At 39.3% G+C, this 23,005-nt stretch overlaps 1 long non-coding RNA gene and 2 pseudogenes across 1 annotated transcript; 1 reads left to right on the forward strand and 2 right to left on the reverse strand.

Moving 5' to 3' along the window:
• LOC140847578 (regulator of nonsense transcripts 3B-like) overlaps positions 1 to 23,005 on the reverse strand; it is a 372,804-nt pseudogene that overhangs the window by 39,469 nt on the left and 310,330 nt on the right.
• LOC108389172 (cysteine dioxygenase type 1 pseudogene) lies at positions 11,649 to 12,139 on the forward strand (annotated as a pseudogene).
• On the reverse strand, positions 14,407 to 19,694 carry LOC140847564 (uncharacterized). Its single transcript, XR_012127624.1, has 3 exons — positions 18,308 to 19,694; positions 16,807 to 16,884; positions 14,407 to 15,514 (listed from the first exon to the last, which is right to left on the reverse strand). It is a non-coding gene; the product is annotated as an uncharacterized lncRNA (long non-coding RNA).

Consider the following 23,005-nt stretch of genomic DNA (forward strand, 5'->3'; position numbering starts at 1 on the left):
ACTGCCCTCATTGCCACATCAGACTGCCCTCTGAAAGGCTGCTCTGAGCCTTTATACCTCCACTTTCCACCCTCCACTGAAGTGTTCACTAGCAGCTACCCTTATTCTCCCTACCTCTGCTTCCTCTATGACCAAAAACAAGCCTATTGCAGGCGATGGCCAGACACCTACGGGGATGTCCCTAATAGTCTTGCGCCATTCACTACATGGGTAACTTCCAGTACCCACAGTTTTATTCCTCCAACCGTTTCATAAAATATCCCAACAGCTCATTCTCCTTATCAATCCCAGATCCCTGGGATTCACGATGGGCCGGAGTCACAGCCTCAGTTTACTATGGGGGGGTCCTCGACCCCCCATGGTACCTTTCATATCTCTTGACAGTATGTTCCCTCTCACTCCCAGATCTCTCAAGTTGCATCAGATATCCGACATTACGAAAAAGTCATTATCCAAACTCTTGACGGCACCTCTTCATCTTCTTATTCCTCCTACTCTTGGTTACAGCTCATTCAGGACACCACCATCATTTTCAACCACACCCTTAACACCGCCAATTGTTTCTTGTGCGCATCACTAGAGCGCCCACTGCTGGCCGCCGTGCCCCTTATTATTTCCAACTACACCTTCCATGCAGAAAGACAACCCCTCTGCCCCCTGGCAGACATACCCCTATGGGAACCAGAATACGCAGATAATCTCACCATCCACCACTATGTAGGCCCAACTCCACCCCCCTCCAGCGCACTTCACTGCCTCCCTATCTACACCCCTACTTCAGGCTCTTAAGACTTTTACGCAACCAGGACACTTCTTTTAGTGTAATGGCAGTTTTTTCAACTCACTGCCTCCCAACTCCAATATACCCTGCATTCTCGTCACCCTAATCCCACGGCTTACACTTTACAGCATGGCAGAATTTCTTGAGCTCCAACCTCCCTTGCCCTTGCGCACAAAAAGGGCTGATTTCCTTCCCATCATGGCCGGTATCTCTTTGACCACCTCAGCCATTGGGGCAGGGTTTTCAGGAGGAGCCGTGGGTCACTCTCTATGGGCAGTGAGAAATCTAAACACCAAACTTGAGGGAGCCCTGACATCCACTGCTGATTCCCTAGCCTTTCTCCAAAGACAGGTCACGTCGCTAGCTAAGGTCACCCTTCAAAACCGGCGGGCCTTAGATCTGCTTACAGCTGAAAAGGGCAGGACCTGCGTCTTCCTTCGAGAAGAGTGCTGCTATTACATCAACGAATCCAGCTTGTAGAAACTTACATTACCAAACTCACCAACCTTGCCTCCAGCCTCCACTCTGCTTCCAGTTCCAACCCATTCTCTTCAATACTAACAAACCCCTTCCTCACATGGCTGTGGCCCATTGCAGGCCCCATAATAGTCATTCTTCTTGTCTGTCTCTTCTTACCCTGTATAATAAAGTTCATCAAATCCCAAGTCAGAAAAATCTCTAATCAAACTTTCAACCAGCTTTTACTCAGGAACTACCAGCTTCTGGCCACAGAAGATCCCTCACCCTCACGTGACCTCCTCACCACACACTGAGATGGACCCCTCTCTATGGAGGAAACTGTTCCTGGAAACAATGGCCACAGACTCCTGGCTTCTAGCACCCATATCGTCTTGGCACCATTAGAATCAACAAGTCCTCGACCTATGGTTACAGGGAACTTTCACTGATTTCCAACCTAAAGAAGTCCACATCTACTCATCCTTACTGTGGGGAATCCTATCAACCCTTTCCTCCCAATCCTTAAGCCCTCACTCCCTTCTCTGCCCCCGTTCAGCAGGAAGCAGTCAGAGAGAAAGCAACGTCCACAACCCCATAGAGTAGTAAGGGGGGGAATGAAGGGCCCCCACCCATAAGATGGCAAACTCACCCCTCGCTCCACCTAATCCCAGCACCTAGCCAACAGCCAACAGCCCCATAGAAGTAACACCACAATCACCCTATGCCCCTTCCTATATAACCCAGCACCTTTCCCTAATAAAGCGGATTTCTCCTGTGAATCGCTGCTGTGTGTCGCTCCTTTCCATTCACAGAGAACAACCTGAAGTTCCTAAAATATGCCTTATGATCTCATGCCTCCATACTTCACTATCTGCTGTTTTCTTCCTACAATGCCATCCCCCTGGTCTACTACCTCCTGCTATAATTACCTATGGATTTGAATGCTCCTTCATTAAACTATATAACCTTTCTGAGAGCAAATACTGTGTTATTTCTTATGGCATCCTGAGCACCAAGAAAAGTGCCTGGCAATAGTCAAGGACTCAATAAATAATGAAAGAGTGAAGAAATATTATTTATCTTGCCTGTATCAAGTTTCACATATCCCAGTCATTTTTACATCTAACATTCCCATATCTTTATTAGTATAACTTCTATGATAGAATAAAATAATTTCAAGTTAAATTTATAACAGAACCAGACATTTTTCATGCCAATAAAAATTACCGTTTTCTCAACTTATTCAAGTTATCTTTACCAGGAAGATTGTTTTCTAGTTTTCTACCATTCTGATTATAATACAATTCACTTTTTTCACCCTCTACCCATGCAGAGGAGAACTCACTGGCCATGTGAGTATGTTAGTTTGTTATTTTCAGAAGGTATCTTAGCCAGAATCTGCTCTGTCACCTCCAGGAAGTTTCCTCCAAATGAAGCATTTTTGGCAAGGATAGTGGTTCCCCTGGCGACAGCAGCAAAAATAAAAGCCAAGACTTCAATCTATTAAAAGGAAAAAAGACACACAAGACCTAGAATATTTCTTTGACATGACCTTTCAAAACTAACTTACTATCATTTACCAACATCTGTCTGGAGACAGTACTGTCCAAGGCACTATAACATTAATATCACAGACTTAATAATGGGCTCAACAAGGTCACAGTCTTGTACAAATTTCTGACCTAAACCACACTGATATGCATACATACATAAACATACCAAATATGTATATATGCATATATACATATATATATACACTTTTGTGTGTGTATAATGTAATGCATATATGATACACACACGTACATTTCATTAATAGGCTGCCTTTATAAATTGTGCACCACAGACTAATATCACCCTTTGGAAAGTACTGACCATGGACAGCAAAGGGACATAACAATGTCTTCATTCCTTAATACAGTAATCCCCTCCTGATAAATTAGTCCTAGGTTTACAGTTAAGTGGAAGTTAGACTCCAGATTCACAAAGATACCTAATACCAGTAACAGCCCATATTTATTACGTGCTTACTGTGTGCTGGGCACCACAGTAAGCACTTCACAATTATTACCTCATTTAATTCTTAACTCAATGAAATTATGTACTTTATCATACTAACATTAATATGAAGAAACTGAAGTATGGGAAACCTACACAAATTGCCCAAAATTACACAGCTACCAAGTGCTAAGAGCTGGGATTGAAACCCAGACAGTGTGGTTCCAGAACACACAATCTTATCACTATACTGTGCACTGCCTCTCTTCCAAAGGCATTATCCATAATACAAACAAGTGAAAATAACACAAACATTCCACAAGAGAAATGGTTCTGTAAATCATGGTAAAGTCTATCATTAAAAAACATTTCTAAAACAATAAACTACATGAGTTGAAGATAACTTTTATCATGTTTATGAATGTGTACTAGTTTTCCCATGCTGTTTTTCTTAGCCAGCAGTACAAACTTATAAAATGAAATTAACAAATGCCTTCCTATTCTTCAACCTGTTGTTAACATGTTTAGTTTCATCCAATAAACCAGTGCTTCTTAAACTGTACTTTGAATGAGTTATCTTAGGTGACAGAGTTAGAGTCACCTGGTAAAAAACAAAATTCTTGGCATCATCTCTTGAAATTCTGATTTGGTGGGCCTCAGGTGGGGTCCTAAAATAAGTATTTAAGGGAGGTCTTGCTGTACACATTTGATTCACACAACCATGTTTTGTGAAACATCTTTATGTGAAGGAACCCACTGATTGCTTCTTGGAATCCCAGCACTGACAGACAGCACACTATTCATTGAGCGTGTTCTGCATAGTTATGTACTCAGTCATCTTTTTTCTGGATTTATCCTGACACATATGTAGCAAGTTGTAATCTCCAAATCACTTCCTCATACATTATATTTCTTGATCCTAAAAACCTCCAACGATCCTGAAACATTCTAGGTACTGCTCCATTTCTTAGAATGATCATATGCATACTATCTCTGCTTATCTACCCCCTTTTAACTCTTCAACTTACTATAATCTGGCGTTTGCCCTCAACACTCCACAAAACCATCCTTACTAAGATCACCAAGAGCCTCTATGCTGAAAAATTCAGTGGTCCCTTCTCTGTTCTCATCTGACTTGACCTCTCAGGAACAGTCAGCCCTGCTAAAGTTAATTCTTGAAATACTCCTACATATGTAGCTGCTCCTTCTGTTTCCTTGCTGAGTTCTCCTTAGCTGAACTCTAAATGTTTATTTGTGGGGAATGGTTCTGCACTCCTTGATCCCTAGATGAGCTCATCTAGACCTGACATTTTAAACATGATTTGCTTGCTAAAGATATACTGGATACAGAAAAAAACTAAAAGCACAACCAAAATTGAGGGAAAACCAAAGATAAAACATAAAATGCAGATAGTTGAAGGAAAGGAAGATGAATAGGGATCCACAAAGAAGACTGAGGAGCATCAGCTGGAAAAGTAAGAGGAAACCCAGAAGAGTGTGGTGGCCTGAAAGACAAAGAAAAAAAAGAATCAAAAAGAAACAAGTGTCAGCTCCTAGCTGTGTTCACTGATGCACAGTATGGAGACTGTAAAAGTCAATTAATTTTATAAGGTCATTGATTAGGGTCAAAGAGCAGTGGAGTGGAACAAAAAGACAAAGAGAAATAGGAAGAAGAAATCATATGGTCCCTGAGGCATACATACGAAGGAGTACACACCTCAGTCCCTTAGCCACTTCAAGAGTTAAACTGACTTTGCAACAATACAAAAAGACCTACTGTCTTATCAACTGAAATGAGGCAATTGCTTAAAATGCTTATGTGATCTTCAACTGTATTAAGAAATGTGGGTTTTTGCACAGGTGACTGTGGGGGGAGAAGCAGCAGCTGGCTGTTTATTGTGGTGGGGAGAACTTGGAGCTGCACTGGCAGCCAGGGAATAGGAGAACCTGAAGCTCTTAAAAGTTCCCGACCTACTGGGCTGAGTGTGCCACTATACTGAGTGCTAGGTAGAACATATGTGTAATACTGTTTAATTCCAGGTATAGCACTTCAAGACTGGATGAAAGAACAACAGTATGGGTGAAAGACATGGGCACTGTATCATTTCAAGAATAGCTAGAGGAAGTAGAAATGTTTCACATAAAAAAAAAGACTTAAGGGAACATGACAGCAGTCTTCAAGTTTATATGAAGTACAGACATATGGAGAAGGAAAAAAGATGGTGGCATGAGAAGTTAGACAGAAATCTTCTCCCCAAACCACAAATAATATGAAAATACAGCAAATACAACTATTCCTAAAAGAGTGACCAGAAATAAGATTGCACCAGCCAGTCTACATATGCAAAAAGAGAATATCTCACAGAAAAGGGCAGAATAATAAAACTGTGACCCAGGAGGACCTGAGCCCTGCCCCCACTCCAGCTCTTCAGTGGTAGGAAGAGAATCAGTGCAGTGAGAGAGGAGAAGCCAAGGACTACTAAATATCCAGCCCTAGAAATCTACTCTGTGAGCACAAACCAAGACTGCATAGTGCTCTGGAGATTAAAGGGGCTGAAAAACAAAGTCAGAGACTATGACTGAAGACAGGTAGACAGGTTCCCACAACTGGCTGCCCTGGGACAAAAGAATGGAGGGTGCTTTGAAAGACTTCCCGACAGTGACAGGCTCCTTAAAGGGCAAGGATTCAGGAGAAGGAACAAGTGGACAAAATTGTACCGGCACACTCAGCCAAGCAGGTTGGGAACTTTCAATAGCTTCAGGTAAAACGTTCCCCTGCTCCCATGAGGGGCAGCCCTGAGGCCGCTTACTGCAATCAAGCAGCCTGCTGCTTCTTCCTCCATGCCAGCAACTGTGAGAAAACCCACTGCCCCTGTCATCACTCCTGACGAGCTGGAAGGCAGCCAGCCTACTGCAACTACACAGCTTATCACCGAGGCTGCCCCCTGCATGTGGCTCAGAGGTCCTGATAGTAGAGGCACGCACTGTGGCCAGAAATCAGGAAAGGGCTTTGCCCTCCTGAGAGACACCCACACTGTTTGCCTGTGACCCTGGCCATCGCTCTAGGTCAGCCTAGGGCCTAGGGGGAGGGCAGCCCTGCTTATGGCAGCTTACGGCCTTAATGCAGAAGCTGCCCCCTGCCAGCAAGTCACTGAACCTGACAGAGGAGGTAGGAACTGTGGCTGCGAAGCAGGAAAGGGCATGCTTTTTAGGGTAGACACAGGCACCACTCAGCTGCAAACAATGCCATCACTCCAGGTACTGACCAGCTCCAAAAAGCAGAGCTTCTGGGCACTAGAGGGTGCTGCCTAAACAAACCTAATATTTCTCACTATCCAATATGATTATGAAAAGACAGAATAACCGTGTTAATTCAAAATCCCTAAAAAAACAGAAATAGGGCTCAGTGAGACTGAAATGACCAATCTTACTGAGAAAGAATTCAAAATAAAAGGCATAAGTATGCTAATGAAGCTACAGGAAAATATTCAAGGGCTAAGGGATGAATTCAGGAGGGAGACAGACACCTTAAAAATACAGTAGATGAAACATAAAATAGACATTTAAAAGCAGGTTAGATGAGATTGAGGAGACAGCAAATGAAATAGTAATGAGAGAACAGGAATACAAAGAAGCTGAGGCAGAGAGAGAAAAAAGGATCCCTAGGAATGAAAGAATTTTAAGAGAACTATGTGACCAATCCAAACAGAACAATATTCTCATTATAGGGGTACCAGAAGAAGAAGAGACAGAAAAAGGGATAAAAGTGTTCTTGAAGAAAGAATTGCTGAAAACTTGCCCAATCTGGGGAAGGAGATACTCTCTCAGACCATGCAGGTGCACATATCTCCCAACACAAGGGACCCAAGGAAGACAACACCAAGGCATATAATAATTAAAATGGCAAAGATTAAGGAGAAGGACAGAGTATTAAAGGCAGCCAGAGAGAGAAAAAGATCACCTACAACGGAAAACCCATCAGGCTATCAGACTTCTCAGTAGAAACCTTACAGGCCAGAAGGGAGTGGCATGATGTATTCAATGCAATGAAACAGAAGGGCCTTGAACCAAGATTACTCTACCCAGCAAGGTTACCACTTAAATTTGAAGGAGGGATTAAACAATTACCAGGTAAACAAAATTTGAGGTAATTCACCTCCCAAAAACCATCTCTACAGTGTATTTTCAAGGTATTGCTCTAGATGGAAGTGCTCCAAAGGCTTAATAGCTGTTGACATAAAAAATAAAACCACAGTAAAGGAAGTAGGCCAATTACTAGTTAAATGAAAAATGAAATCAGCTACCCACAAAGTTCAGTCAAAGGATACACAAAGAGTACAGAATATGACACCTAACATATAGAGGGTGGAGGAGAAAGAAAAAGAGGGGAGAGAAAAAAGAATCTTCAGATTGTGTTAATAATAGCATAATAAGTGAGTTAAGTTATATGGTTAGATAGTAAAGAAGCTGTCCTTGAACCTTTGGTAACCACGAATCCAAAGCCAGCAATGGCAATAACTATGTATCTATCGATAATCCCCTGTAATGTAAATGGACTGAATGCACCAATCAAAAGACATGGAGTCACGGAATGGATGAAAAAGCAAGGTCCATCTATATGCTGCCTACAAGAGGCTCACTTCAAACCCAAAGACATACACAGACTAAAAGTGAAGGGATGGAAAAAGATATTTCATGAAAACAAGCAAACAATACGGAGAAAAAAGCAGGAGTTGCAATAGTTGTATCACATAAAATAGACTTCAAAACAAATAAAGTGCCAAGAGACAATGAAGGACATTATATAATAATAAAGGGGTCAGTCCAACAAGAGGATACAGCCATTATAAATAGCTATGCACTGTAGATACACCAGCAGTTAAACTCACTCTAATTTGGTTCCTTCTTAAGCTTAATATATAGCCAAAACCAATCTAAGAGAAAAGAACAATAGGTACTACATCTTGGAACAGGGTATGAGTCATGAGTGGTGTGACAATGACTGCAAACAGTTCTCCTGATCCTTTCTGGGGAAAACACAGATAAGGAACACAGCTTGAGATTCACGTGGCAGTTTAACTTGAGGAGACATAGGGTAAACTTGAACAGGATTAGTTTGCTCAATGATAAAACAAATCCTATAATCCTGTCTATTTGCTTGCTGTAACTTAATAAAACTGCAGGGGAGCACTGATTTGGTGCTTAGTCTTAAGAGGAAGTCTAAGCCCTCTGCATTAAATGTCATTCTGACTCGGTTTCTCATTTTCGTGGTCCCTGACTGCAACAACGCACCCAACATAGGAGCACCCAAATATGTGCAACAGATATTAACAGAATTAAAGGGATAAATAGGATGCAATGCATTCATTTTAGGAGACTTCAACATACCAATCACTCCAAAGGACAGATTAACATGACAGAAAATAAATAAGGACACAGAGGCACTGAACAATGTACTAGAACAGATGGATCTAACAGACATCTACAGAACACTCCACCCAAAAGCAACAGGATACACATTCTTCTCAAGTGCACATGGAACATTTTCCAGAACAGACAACACACTAGGCCACAAAAAGAGCCTCAGCAAATTCAAAAACACAGAAATTGTACCAATCAACCTCTCAAATCACAAAGGTATGAAACTAGAAATAAATCGTACCAAGAAAACAAATGGGCTCACAAACACATGGAAACTTAACAACATGCTCCTAAATAATCAATGGCTCAATGACCAAATTAAAACAGAGATCAAGCACTAAACTGAGACAAATGAAGACAACAGCTCAACACCCCAATTTCTGTGGGAGGAAGTGAAGGCAGTTCTAAGAGGAAAGAATATAGCAATTTGGGCCTATTTAAAAAAGGAACAACAATCCCAAGTGAACATTTTAAATTCACAATTAATGAAACTGGAAAAAGAAGAGCAAATGGGGCCCAAAGTCAGTAGTAGAAGAAAGGACATAATAAAGATCACAGAAGAAATAAAATCAAGAATAAAAAAACAATAGAAAGAATTCATAAAACCAAGAGCTGGTTCATTGAGAAAAACAACAAAACAGATAAACCCACAGCCAAATTTAACAAGAAAAAAAGAGAGTCTACACACATAAACAGAATCATAAATGAGAATGGAAAAATCACTATGGACACCACAGAACTACAAAGAATTATGAGAAAATACTATGAGAAGTTACAAGCTAACAAATTGAGGAACCTATAAGAAATGGAAAACTTTCTAGAAAAATACAACTTTCCAAGAGTGACCCAGGAAGAAACAGAAAATCTGAACAGACCAATTACCAGCAATGTAATTGAATCAGTAATAAAAAAACAACCCAAGAACAAAACTCCCAGACAAGATGGCTTTACCACTGAATTTTATCAGACATTTCAAGAAGACCTAATACCCAAAGCATGCTTAAAGTTTTCCAAAAAGTAGAACAGGCATGAATACTTTCAAACTCATTCTATGAAGCCAGCATCACTTTAATAGCAAAACCAGGGAAAGACACCACAAAAAAAAAGAAAATTACAGACCAATATCCCTGATGAACAGAGATACAAAAGTACTCAACAAAATATTAGCAAACTGAATTCAAATATACATCAAAAAGATCATACACAATGACCAAGTTGGATTCACTCCAGGAATGCAAGGATGGTACAACATTGGAAAATCCATCAACATCATCCACATCAATAAAAAGAAGGACAGAAATAACACTATCGTCTCCATAGATGCTGAAAAAGCATTTGACAAAGTTCAACACGGATTCATGATAAAAACTCTCAATAAAATGGATATAGAGGGCAAGTACCTCAACATAATAAAGGTCATATACAACAAACCCACAGCCAACATCATACTTAACAGTGAAAAGCTGAAAGTTTTCCTCTAATATAGGAAACAACACAAGGAGGCACATTCTCCTCAATGTTATTCAGCATAGTACTGCAGGTCCTAGCTATGGCAATCAGATAACACAAAGAAATAAAAGGCATCCAGATAGGTAAGGTAGAAGTTAAACTGTCCCTGTTTGCACATGCCATGATATTGTACATAAAAAACCGTAAAGACTCCACTCTAAACTACTAGAACTAGTATCTGAATTCAGCAAAGTTGCAGGATACAAATTTCTTTTTTACAGGGCATCTCTCATATTTATTGATCAAATGGTTGTTAACAACAATAAAATTCTGTATAGGGGACTCAATGCACAATCATTAATCAACCCCAAGCCTAATTCTCAACAGTCTCCAATCTTCTGAAGCATAACGAACAAGTTCTTACACGGTGAACAAGTTCTTATATAGTGAATAAGTTCTTACATGGTGAACAGTGCAAGGGCAGTCATATCACAGAAACTTTAGGTTTTGATCACGCATCATGAACTATAAACAATCAAGTCAGATATGATTATTTGTTTGATTTTTATACTTGATTTATATGTGAATCCTACATTTCTCCCTTAATATTATTATTTTTTTTTAATAAAATACTGCAATGGTAGGTAGATGCAAGATAAAGGTAGAAAACATAATTTAGTGTTGTAAGAGGGCAAATGTAGATGATCAGGTCTGTGCCTACAGACTAAGTATTGATCCAAACTAGACAAGAGCAACAAAACAGGATACAAAATTAATACACAGAAATCTGTCGCACTCCTATACACTAATGATGAACTAACAGAAAGAGAAATCAGGAAAACAATTCCATTCAAAATTGCAGCAAAAAGAATAAAATACCTAGGAATAAACCTAACCAAGGAGGTAAAAGACCTATTCTCTGAAAACTACAAGACACTCATGAGAGAAATTAAAGAAGAAACCAGTAAATGGAAACATATAAATGCTCATGGATAGGAAGAATTAATATTGCCAAAATAGCCATCCTGCCTAAAGCAATCTACAGATTCAAATACCAACAGCATTCTTCAACAAACTACAGCAAATAGTCCTAAAATTCATATGTAACCACAAAAAACCCCAAATAGCCAAAGAATAAAGCTGGGGGATTACACTCTCCAACTTCAACCTCTACTACAAAGCCACTATAATCAAGACAATTTGGTACTGGCACAACAGACCCATAGACCAAAGGAACAGAGAAGATAGCCTACATATAAACTCAAGCATATAGGTCAATTAATATATGATAAAGGAGCCACAGACATACAATGGGGAAATGAGAGCCTCTTTAACAACTGGTACTGGGAAAACTGGACAACCATATGTGAGAGAATGATACTGGATTGTCGTCTCCATGCACAAAAGTAAATTCAAAATGTATCAAAGATCTGAATGTAAGTCATAAAAACATAAAACTCTTAGAGGAAAACACAGGTACCGAGGTTTTCCGACCCCAGTGCTGTGCCCCGTCACCCAAACATACCTGAAATCTTGTGGATCAAGGAAATGGAAAATTTAATCGAATGATTCTATGTTGGGGTGAAGTACATGGCAGCAGTATCCATGATCACGCAAACTTCCACTGCTTTCTGAAGATGCTGCAGGGAAATCTGAAGGGAGACATTATTTGCCTGGCCTGACAAAAAGTCCAATGAGATGATGAAGAACTCTGAAAGAACCTTGAGGGAAAAACCAGTGTGCCTACATCAATGATTCCATTGGCTTACATTGAGTAGAAAATATTAGCCATAAGGAACCTGCTTTGAGCTTGCACTTACTTGTACAGCCCACCTTTTGATACATGCCATGCCTTTGATCAGAGAACAGGACATAGAAACAAAGTCACCATGACATTCCACAGCAAATTTGGAATCAAGACTCCATTTACAACTTCAGAATCCCTGGGGAACAACTAAGGAGGACCAGATCCTCTGAGCATTTACTTTAAGTTCTGCTGAGTTTTGTCTTTGACAATAGGGCTTCCCACCATTTGCTGTCCAATAATATACTTTACAAAGCCAATACTTAGATCTCCAGTAAGGAAGATGCTAATTATAGGACATTAAGTAAGCAAATACTGCCTAAGCTACTGCAGAAGAAAAATCACATTAAAAAAAAGAAAAGCAAGTGCTCTTCTATAATTAGCAATAAATTAAAACCAGAAACTGAAGACATCACATGCCAAGCCTTTTTACTTGAAGGACTAAATGTAGGTGTCTTTAATATACCTTGTATATTATTAATATTTGAAGAGGATTTTTTGAATCTGTAGACTTTACTTTTTCACTCTTATTTTACAAGTTCCTGTTCCATAAATAATAGGGTATTGAAGATAAACTTCAGACTCTTTGCTGTTTGGTAAAGAAATGAAGGGCAGAAGATTTAGAAAAGTACAGGTACCCAAACCCACAAATAGTTAACTATATAAACTCGTATTTTTGTGTCCAGTGCTTACAAAGATTTTGTACTGTTGCCAAAATTGCCCAATAATTTTAATAAAGCTGGATTTGAACACAGACACACAAACAAAAAAAAAAAAACATAGGCAAAAATCTCCTTAATATAAACATGAGCAACTTTTTCCTGAATGTATCTTCTTGAGCAAGGGAAACAAAATAAAAAATGAACAAATGAGACTACATCAAACCAAAAAGCTCTGTACAGTAAAGGACACCATTAACAGAAGAAAAAGGCATCCTACAGTATGGGAGAATATATTTGTAAATGACATATCCGACAAGGGGTTAAAATCTAAAATATATAAAGAATTCACACACCTCAACACTGAAAAAACAAATAACCCTATTAAAAAATGGGCAGAGGATATGAACAGACACTTCTCCAGAGAAGAAATTCAGATGGCCAATATGCACATGAAAAGATGCCTCACATCACTAGTTATCAGGGAAATGCAAATTAAAACCACAATGAGATATCATCTCAGACGAGTAAGGATGGCCAACATAAAAAAGACTAGGAACAACAAATGCTAGCGAGGACGAGGGGAAAGGGGAACCTTTCTACACTACTGGTGGGAATGTAAACTAGTTAAACCATTGTGGAAAGCAACATGGAGGTCCCTCAAGAAACTAAAAATAGAAATATCATTTGACCCAGGAATTCCACTCCTAGGAATTTACCCTAAGAATGTAGGATCTCAGTTTCAAAAAGACATATGCACCCGTATGTTTATTGCAGCACTCTTTACAGCCAAGAAATGGAAGCAACATAAGTGTCCAACAGTAGCTGAATGGATAAAGAAGATGTGGTGCATATACACAATGCAATATTATTCAGCCATAAGAAGAAAACAAATCCTACCATTTGCAACAACATGGATGAAGCTAGAGGGTATTATGCTCAGTGAAATAAGCCAGGCAGAGAAAGACAAGTATCAAATGATTTCACTCATCTGTGGAGTATAACAAAGCAAAAAGTGAAGGAATGAAACAGCAGCACATTCACAGAACCCAAGAACGGACTAACAGTCATCAAAGGGAAGGGTGTTGGGGAGGGTGGGTGGGAAGGGAGGGATAATGGGATTAAGGGGTCTTATGATTAGTACACATAATATGGGGGTGCATGAGGAAGTCTAGCATAGGAAAGATAAGTGACTCGATAGCATCTTACTATGGTGATGGACAGTGACTGTAATGGGGTATGTGGTGGGGACGTTATAATAGGGGGAATGTAGTAACCACAATATTGCTCATGTGACATCTGAGCATAAGATTATATATCATCGATACTTGAATAAAAAAATACAGTCACCTGGAACATGCAGATTATATGGCATATAAGAATAATAGATTTGTTATAGGGAAGCAGTGTTTTGTTCCATAAAAGTGGTCCCCAATTTTAAAATGCCTGTTAAACATTAGATACAGAGCAAAGAGAAACTTTCCTTTCCTCTTAGATGTCACTAAAAGAAATTTCTTACTCTCTTCTATACTGTTAAAAATCCCACCTATATTCAAGTCTCATCTGCTTCCACTGTTAACTCTCTCACAATAGAATCTGCAAATGTCTTGATGAGTAGTGGAATAATAGAAACAATTGTGGCAGAAAGAATACTGCATTTAAAGTCAGAAAACCTGCCTCTGGCTAATTATGGGCAGTATGTGAGTGCCTAACAAACCATACAGTGCTATATATAAATATAATATTCAAGAAGAAAAAAGGATGATGAGATAAGCCTGAGAGAAACCAAAAAAACCATAATGGAATATAAAGGAAAGCTGTGTTCCAATAGTGTTCTTCCCTATTCTCTTAGCCACTCCTCACTCAGTCCCAGAGCCACCATCCAATTCTACTTCATTCCTATTAAGAATACTCTTTGAGTTTCCTGTGGCTGCTGTGACAAGTGCCAAATGCTGCAAGGCTTGAAACAACAGAAATTTATTGTCTCCCAGTTTTGTAGGCCAGAAGCCTCAAATCAAGATGTTGGCAGGGCCATACTTCCTCTGAAATCTGTAGGAGAGAATCCTTCCTTGTCTCTTCCTAGCTTCTGGTGTTTTGCGAACAATACCTGGTGTTCCTTGGCTTGCATATACATCTCTGATTCCATAGTCACTGGCATTCTCTGTGTCTCTTATCTTGTTACAAGGACATTCTGTTACTCGAGTATGGCTTCATTTTAACTTACATCTTAATTACATCTGCAAAGACTCTATTTCCAAATAAGGAAATTACATACATTCACAGTTACCAGGGGTCAGATTTCAACATACCTTTTTTGAGGACACAACAAACCCTCATCTTAGAAGCTCACCACTCATCCCAAATCACTCCTACTCTCCCCTCTCCACATATTCATAATACCCCTTCTTGCCTCCCTTTTCTCTCCAAAATCTCTCACCATCTCTTTCCTTACTCACGTGGAGGTCTGCCCTTAGAGCTCTGGGCCAAAGGGCAACTTCCAAGAGCTTGGAGTTAGAAAGGTCTGCTTTTATTGCCCAGAAGGTTCCAAGAAAAGAACATTTTTGTTCCAATTGCCAGGATTTAAAAAATAGATGGTACGGGGGAATGCAGATGAGAATTACCGATGCAGTTTTTTATAAAAGAACTATTATAAATTGTAGTAAAGTTCTTTAAGTCCATTAACTTAGCTGTTAAGTAAGGCATGCTGATTGGTCTAACAACTGCATTATTTATAAAGGAAATGTCATGAACAGCATTATTTATAAAGGAAAATGCATCCAGAGTTTCAAACAATAATCTTAGGAAGGATCTTTTGGAATATATCCATTTGTAAGTAAGGGGGGCTGCCTGTACTAAAGAAAAAAAAAAGTAACAAAATAGTTTGACAATGATGCACACACTCCTCTTCAGTGGAGGCCTCTTCATGTGGAGGACAGTTTCAGGGAACTGAGCAAAGAAAAAAACCAAGTCAGGATTTCTCACACTTACATCCATGTATTCTGAGAAATTTTTTAATGCTGTATTTTTATTTTGATAACATTAAAAATGTATATAAGTATTCTGGATCATCTATATTTATACCTTATAAATGAGTTAACACACACACAATCTGATGCTATATTTGTGTTGTGAAGGTACAGGTGCCAGGAAATTCCCTAAAAAGACAATGCTTAATTTTTAATGTTTTAGAAGCATGTCTGGCTGCTCTGAGTTTGGTATATCATAAAATCATAATGACAATCATGACTCAAACACTCTGGTGTTCCTGTTGTGTTATTAAATCAGTTATAAAAACAAAATTTATCCATTGCCATAACAATTTACAATCAAAAGATATCTGCGTGGGAAAAAACCTTTCAAGAACTGAGATCTTTTATCTGAGATTCTGAAAATGATAGTGTGGCAGAATATCAACATGTAGGTCATCTCATGCTAAGGAAAAAAGTAATACTCAAAGATGTGTTTGTGCGAGGTAGAAACCAAATGATACCATAATGTGCTGTATGAACAAACATTGTGAAACTGTTCAAACAGGAAAAAAAAAGTGTAAGAATCAACTCGTAACATACCATATGGCAATAGTCGAGGAAAAATCAAAAGAAAGCTTTCTGTATCATTATTTACATTATTGCAAAGGGATGTATGTTGTTAATGACATATGTTTAATGTATGTGTTAAACATTCAGGTCATTAACAGAATGTTTCTTAGGAAATACACAATGGAAATTAGATTTTTTCCATCCTGGGCATACTATTAATCTGGTCAATTAAATTAAATGGGGGTGGAGGCATTGAAAGCTCTTAAGAAAGAAATGTGAACTCATTTTCAGGGAAGCTATGGAACAAGAGAAGGCACAGAAGTGAGAACAAGCTAGGAAAGATAAATAAACCAGTCTGATGAGATAGAATTGTCCACATTTGGTGAATGAGAAGTTTAGGGATATGTTTAATGGCCTTATATACAGAAGACCTTGTATAAATTAATTTGGGTTGGATCAAATAGTTTTCCCATTTCAGTTCAACAATGCGTTATAAGTGTTTACTATATGGCAGCCAATATACAATATAGTAGGCACTGGAGGTATGAAGGCCAATATGAACGGACCTCTATAGTCAAGGGAGCCATAGTACAATAGGGAACACAGACGTTAGTAAATGCAATAAAGTATAATGACTGGATAGTCTAAAAATGTACACAATTGTTCAGGAGTTTCTTACAAGTTTGGTGCTTATCTCACCTTGGATGAAGGAAGAAATAATGCAGGTGCCAGCCTACTATTAGGAAATTTCTCCGTATACTGTTACAATTATTTCTCCTAGGAAGAGAGGTCAAAGGGTCAATTTTATCTTCACTACATCCCCAGGGCCCAGTACAGCAACTGGCATATAATAGTCCCTCAATTATTTGAATAAATGAATGAACCCTGAGCATGTTTTGGTTTTAAATATACTATAAATGATATATAACTTTATATTCAGTAAGTAAGAAGAATATTTTCTAACTCCCCAAGTAAGACAACGGAATTGAGCTGAGAGTAATCCAAACCCCAACCCTTCTGTCTGGGATTTTAAAAGGAAATACCACCAATTCAAATGTAATATCCTTAGAGAAGACAGAAGAATGATAAGCAAACATTGATAATGACAGAGGAAAAGAGGGGTTTATGAAAAGCCTGAAGTCTGGTCATGGATCAAGACTATTCTTTTTGATACTACAAATATTCTTTTTCTGTGATGCTGTAAGAACAAACCCAATCCCTCTGATTTCCTCAGGATAGGTGCCTACCCAGTCAAGTCATCTACCTGTTCCATTTTTCATTAACCACTACCACCATCTAATATCATGTTGACTATTCCTGTTTGCCCCCTCACATATATAAATACATAAACTACTGAGAATAGTGATATCCTATGTCTTATTTTTAGCGATATTCCTTGCACTTAGAAGTGTCTAGCTAGCACCTATTAGCCATTCAATAAATACTTGTTAGACATATGAGTGGGTCTGCTCTCAGCCACAGCTATTCAAATGTAAAGAATGTCCCAAACATGACAGGTTCTCTGGGTTCAAGGGTGGGACAATGAGGGTGCAGAAGTTCACAGCAATTAATAAGTAAGGAAGGAAAATAAAGAAAGGAAAAAGTAGGAAGGAAGAAAGAAAAGTACTTGATAACTGATTGCTTGTGGGGGTTTTGGGAAAGTAAGATGTGAAGTGTTTACCAAAGACAGCACATGGTCAGAGTTTGTTAAATATCGGTCAATAATAACAAAAACATAAGGGTATGACGCTGAGGGAACACTGGGCGGAGAGACACAGAGTTCCTATCCGAACCGAGAAAAAGGAGGATGTCAACACTGGGCGGTGGAGGAGAGACACGCAGAGGGCTAGAAACCTACGAAGGATCTCAGAAGTAGGAGGTCAATCAGAACAGTGACGTCAGTGAAACAAGGGCGTAACGGGTTTTTAGGAGACTCCAGAGATTTCAACATCAAATTCTACGGAAAGGTCTTGCACAATGCGAACAGAGGGAAAGTTAATCTTTTTCTTTCCTCGTGTAATAAAAATTAAGTGACGCATTCTGGCAGTCTTTAACTCGAGGCCGTCTCCGCAACATCAAACGCACTTCGCCAAAACTAGACCTGCCTGACAACTGGAACAGTAGACACCACAGAAGCCCGAGTCACCCCCTGCACGGCCACCTCACTCCACCCTAGCACCTCCTCGTTAACACTTCTGACCTCCCTCCGCCGTCGTCTCCCCGCCTCAGACCATGCGTGCTCCTCTCCATTAGCTGTCCAGGCACCCACTGAGAGGACGCGGAATCGGAAGAGTGGGGAGCGGATGGACGCAGGGTCGCGAACTCCTTGCTCCCGAAAGACGATGGCACCAGTCGCCGCCGGCTTCCGCGTAAAGATGCCCCGCCGGCGCGCGGCCTCCTGGGAATGCGAGCGCTCCTCCAATGGGAGCGGACGGCGGTGCGGGACCTGCTGCGTACTCAGCTCCTGCACGTCCCAAGAGCCGCACTGTCTTCCGGGAATGGTAGTTCTGACTAGTATATCGCCGAGATCGCCTCACGTTGGGTCAATTCCGCTTGTCGTAAACAACATCAAGCGCTATTTCTTCGGAAAAAGAGACGGTACAGAGCCAGAAATAGTCCACCATCATTGAGTCGGCGTAGTAAATGAAGAGCCGAGCTTGTCCTCCTGCCATCTCCACTTTTAGTCTCAGAAGGTAATACCGCCTGTGACTTCACAAAACAGAATTGACCTGACCGGAACTCTCAAATCTTGCCACGAAATTTTCTAACCACCTTGGACGCCTCAAAAACCCTTTCTCTCGCCTATTGCAATAGCAATAATTATTATTAAGTATTACAATATTATTAATTTAGATTGTACTGTTACTGTTCTAAGAATTATTTTTTTAAAACTACTCCCCTTTGATCTAAGCTCCCGTGCCCTTTACATCCCTATTCTCTCTTGTCAGCTCAGAGTCTAGCTCTACTGAATGACCCTTTTGACTTGTCGATGGCGCCATGCTTCCTGCTTCTTTATTATAAGCATTTAAATAATGTCAAAGTTTCTCTCATCTAAAATATTCTGAAGTCTCCTTTCTCACCCCACATCCGCCAAACTCCCACCACGCACAAACTTAACGAGGTGGTGTCTCTCCCACTTCTTTCCACTCAAAATTCTCAACAGTGTTGTGAAAATAAATGGACAATTGTCAACCATTAACATACTTCAACTCTGCAGGATTTTACGTTGATTATTCCCTCCTTATTGAAACCATCTGCTTCAGTTTGAGCTGCTTTGACAAAATACCATAGACCAGATGACTTAACTGGAAGAAATGTATTTCTCACAGTTCTGCAGGCTGAGAATTTTTAGGCCAGGGTACCAGTATGATCTGGTTCTGGTGAAAACTTGCTTCCTGGCTTGCAGACTTAAGCCCACTTTCTATTTCCTCCGTGGTGGAGAGACATGATCTCTCATAAAAGCACTAATCCTATTTATGAAGCTCCACCCTCATGACCTTGTCACCTCCCCACAGTCCTGAGGATCAGGGCTCCAACATAAAAATTTGGTGGGGAGCGGAAACCATATTCATTTCATAGCACTTTCTAAGATGCTACACTCTCCTGGTTACCTTCCCATTTCTGTGGCAGCTCCTCATTTTCCTTTGAAATGTTAATGCTCTGTAGGACTCTGCCTTACACACTGTTCTTATTCTTTACAATGTTCTTGGGTGATCTTAACCATTCCCATTGCTTTTGTTGTCATCCGTATGCTGTTTTCCTTATACAGAAGCCCAGACAAGATATCTGTAACACAGACTGAAATACCTAGTGAGAGTTAAGCATCTTAAAGCTTAAGGTAGCCTCAATTGACCTAAAATGTTTCTACTCTCCCCTCTCCCATAACATGCTCCTTCTCCTCTAATGTCATCTCAGTGAATGGCACAACCGTGCAATCAGTTGCCCACACCAGAAAACTGGGTATCATTTTGAATGCTTTCACTCCCTCAAAGCTCTTATCCAAGCAATCAGCAAGCCTTATTAATTCTATCTTCTAAATATCTCACTTGTCAAGCTTCAGTTTTCTCTTCATTAAAACGACTATAGTAATAGTACCTTTTTTCGATGATTGTTGCAATGATTAGTGAGCAATATATTGTGCCAGACAGAGAGTAAGCACTCAAGGACAACAAGTATTTATTGAACAAGCATCACGTTTGTCATGAGTTTTCCTTCATTAGTCTTTACATAATGTTAGCTAGCATTTACTTTTATTTAGCTCATATTTACAGAGAAAGAAAAGGAAAAACAAGAAATGGTGAGAAAACCAAGAAATTATGTAAAAGTTACCCCCACTCAATTCATCAGTGGTTTTCCAAGCATGACAAAATATAGTAGTAGTCTTGAGGAACTATACACATGGTTCTACTCTAATAAGTGTAGGATATACCTTAGTTATATCCTTCAGGGCTATAGAGACCCTGAAGTACATTCAAAGAATTGAGACTAAAATTATCTGGACACTAAACATCAGAAGAAATGCCTCTGTACCTGTAGTATCTCCTTCACCATCTTCTCCCTTCCCGAACTCATTGTTACTTGAGATGGCACTATCTAAAACAAAATCTTACCAACTCCAAACCTACTTAAAACCTTCACTGGCTCACCATTATATACAAGGTAAAGTCTAGGATTCTCAAAAGAGAATACAAGGCCCTCTGTGATCTGACCTTATTTTTACCTATCCTGTTTAATATTCTTCTCTCACCAACACACCTATTGTTCAAGCCATGTTCCTTCCTGTATGGTGTAATTCACCCATTCATCTATCCATTACTTCAACACATATTTACTAAGTGCCTGCTATGAGCCAGGCCTCTTCTGGATGCTGGAGATACATCAGGAACAAGACAAACAATGCCTTTGCTAACATTGAGTTAACACTTCAGTAACATGCTCTTTCATGCCTCAGTGCCTTTGCGCATGCTGCCTCTTCTGTCTAAATATTATTTATTCTTCAAGACCTATCTCAGTATTGCTTCTTCATTTTACAGCAAGGTATGTTTCTTTTTTCAGCTCTATCTACTCAAAAGTAAGAAGGTTTGCTTTTCATATTAATATTGATTTAACTTAATATTATTTAAGACACAACATAGTATCTTAAAATGAGTTTTGAAGCCAGACAGTCCTGAGTTAACAACTGTGTGAACCTTAACATCGCCTTAACTTAGAGGTTTTTAGAGCTCTGTAAAATCCCCTCTACTTACTCCATATACCCTCCTAAAGTATCTCATCCATGCTCCAGAATTTGTATCTCTAGCACAAGCTTTTACATTGGGAAATCAGGGAAGGTCCTTGAGGAGGTAACATTTTAGCTGAAGGCTGAATGTCAGGAAGGAATCAGCCACAAGAAGAAAGGAGGGAAAAGAAATAAAGGCAGAGTGACTGCAAGGTAGTGGAAGTGAGGGGTGAGTGACAGGGGAGGAGCTCACACTCGCCTTCTTCCTGCTTCTCAGGAGGCTACTTCCCACTTTCTGATCTTTGCGCCAGTTCTCTCTGCTTGGAATTCTTGTCTCTTGTGGCCAGAGAGTCTTGCAAGCCTGTGTAAGCCAGGAATAGGAGTTTGGATTTTATTATAAACATAATGGGGAATCACTAGAGAGGTTCAAGCAGAAGAGTGTAATGATATGATGTATGGGTTTAAAACATATATCTGACTTTTTCTGGCATAGCAATACACTGTCTATCCTGGTAATAAATTAATGTGTACAATTTTCAAAATATGTTGGATAGTTTCCAAGAAAAGTGCTTCTGAGCATGTACACAGTAGTGCATGTAGAGCCATTTAATAGATGGCTTTATAATTTTATAATTTTTGAACTCAGGGGTTCTGTTACCATATCATCAAGTTGCTGAAGAATGGAAGCTCTTTCTTTATAATCCAGATTTTTAGATTGAATTTGTTTCGACTTCATTTCATGTCCTGGAACTATGAAGCCTTCAATTATAGAGTATGATGGTTTATATTACCTAATCCAGTCTCCTAATTGTACACATAATAAATCTTCTGTCTTGACAAAGATTGCAAAACTAAGAGATGGGACTTGGGTTACAAACCAGCTCTCATGTATGTACTCAATGCTCCACAAATGTCTTTTGGGCTAAAACAAGAGACGTATATCACTCAGAACTGCAGTGTCATATCAGAGAGACCCTAGTTTTATATTGTGCTTAACAGGATTGGATCCTGAATTGTTATTTTGTAGTTGTAATCACTGTTGCTTTAGCATCAAAATCATTCACATAATTGTAATTTATCATGACCACCAGTGCTGTTTATACTTCTTTTTTCTCCTGGATATTTGGATTTGGGCAACTTTTCTTCCTGCTGTCTCTGCTCAAAACAGATCTACATCAAGAATGCCTGTTCACCTGTGAAATCTGTTATCAGCAGAATGAACTAACATGTTATCAATATTTACAAAATCATCAACATTTGAGTATGAAATAGTTTGTTTCTCTTTGCAGCTCATTCTAGTCAAAGTAATTATGTATCTGGCTCTGTTCATCTGAGCCATCTGTGGTTCCAACATCAGCTTTGGCAAAGCAATTGTAGATTACATCTGAGGTGTGTATCCCACATAGCAATGAAACATTTTATCATCATATCAAGAACATGACATTTATTTACATCTGCAAAACAAAAATGCTATAGAGCCATAATGCTGGTAGGCAAATAATAATAATAATGATGATAATGATGATGATGATAATAATAATAATAATAATAATAATAATAATAATAATAATAATAAAGACTACAGACTTGTTTTCATCTTAACCTCAAGTGTCTGTGTGCAGCAATCAGCAGTAGAATGTTCACATTCTGGTAAGACATTTTTCTCTCATTGTTGGAGCC

Source organism: Manis javanica, chromosome Y (genome assembly GCF_040802235.1).
Source record: "Manis javanica isolate MJ-LG chromosome Y, MJ_LKY, whole genome shotgun sequence".
In the NCBI taxonomy this organism is placed as follows: domain Eukaryota; kingdom Metazoa; phylum Chordata; class Mammalia; order Pholidota; family Manidae; genus Manis; species Manis javanica.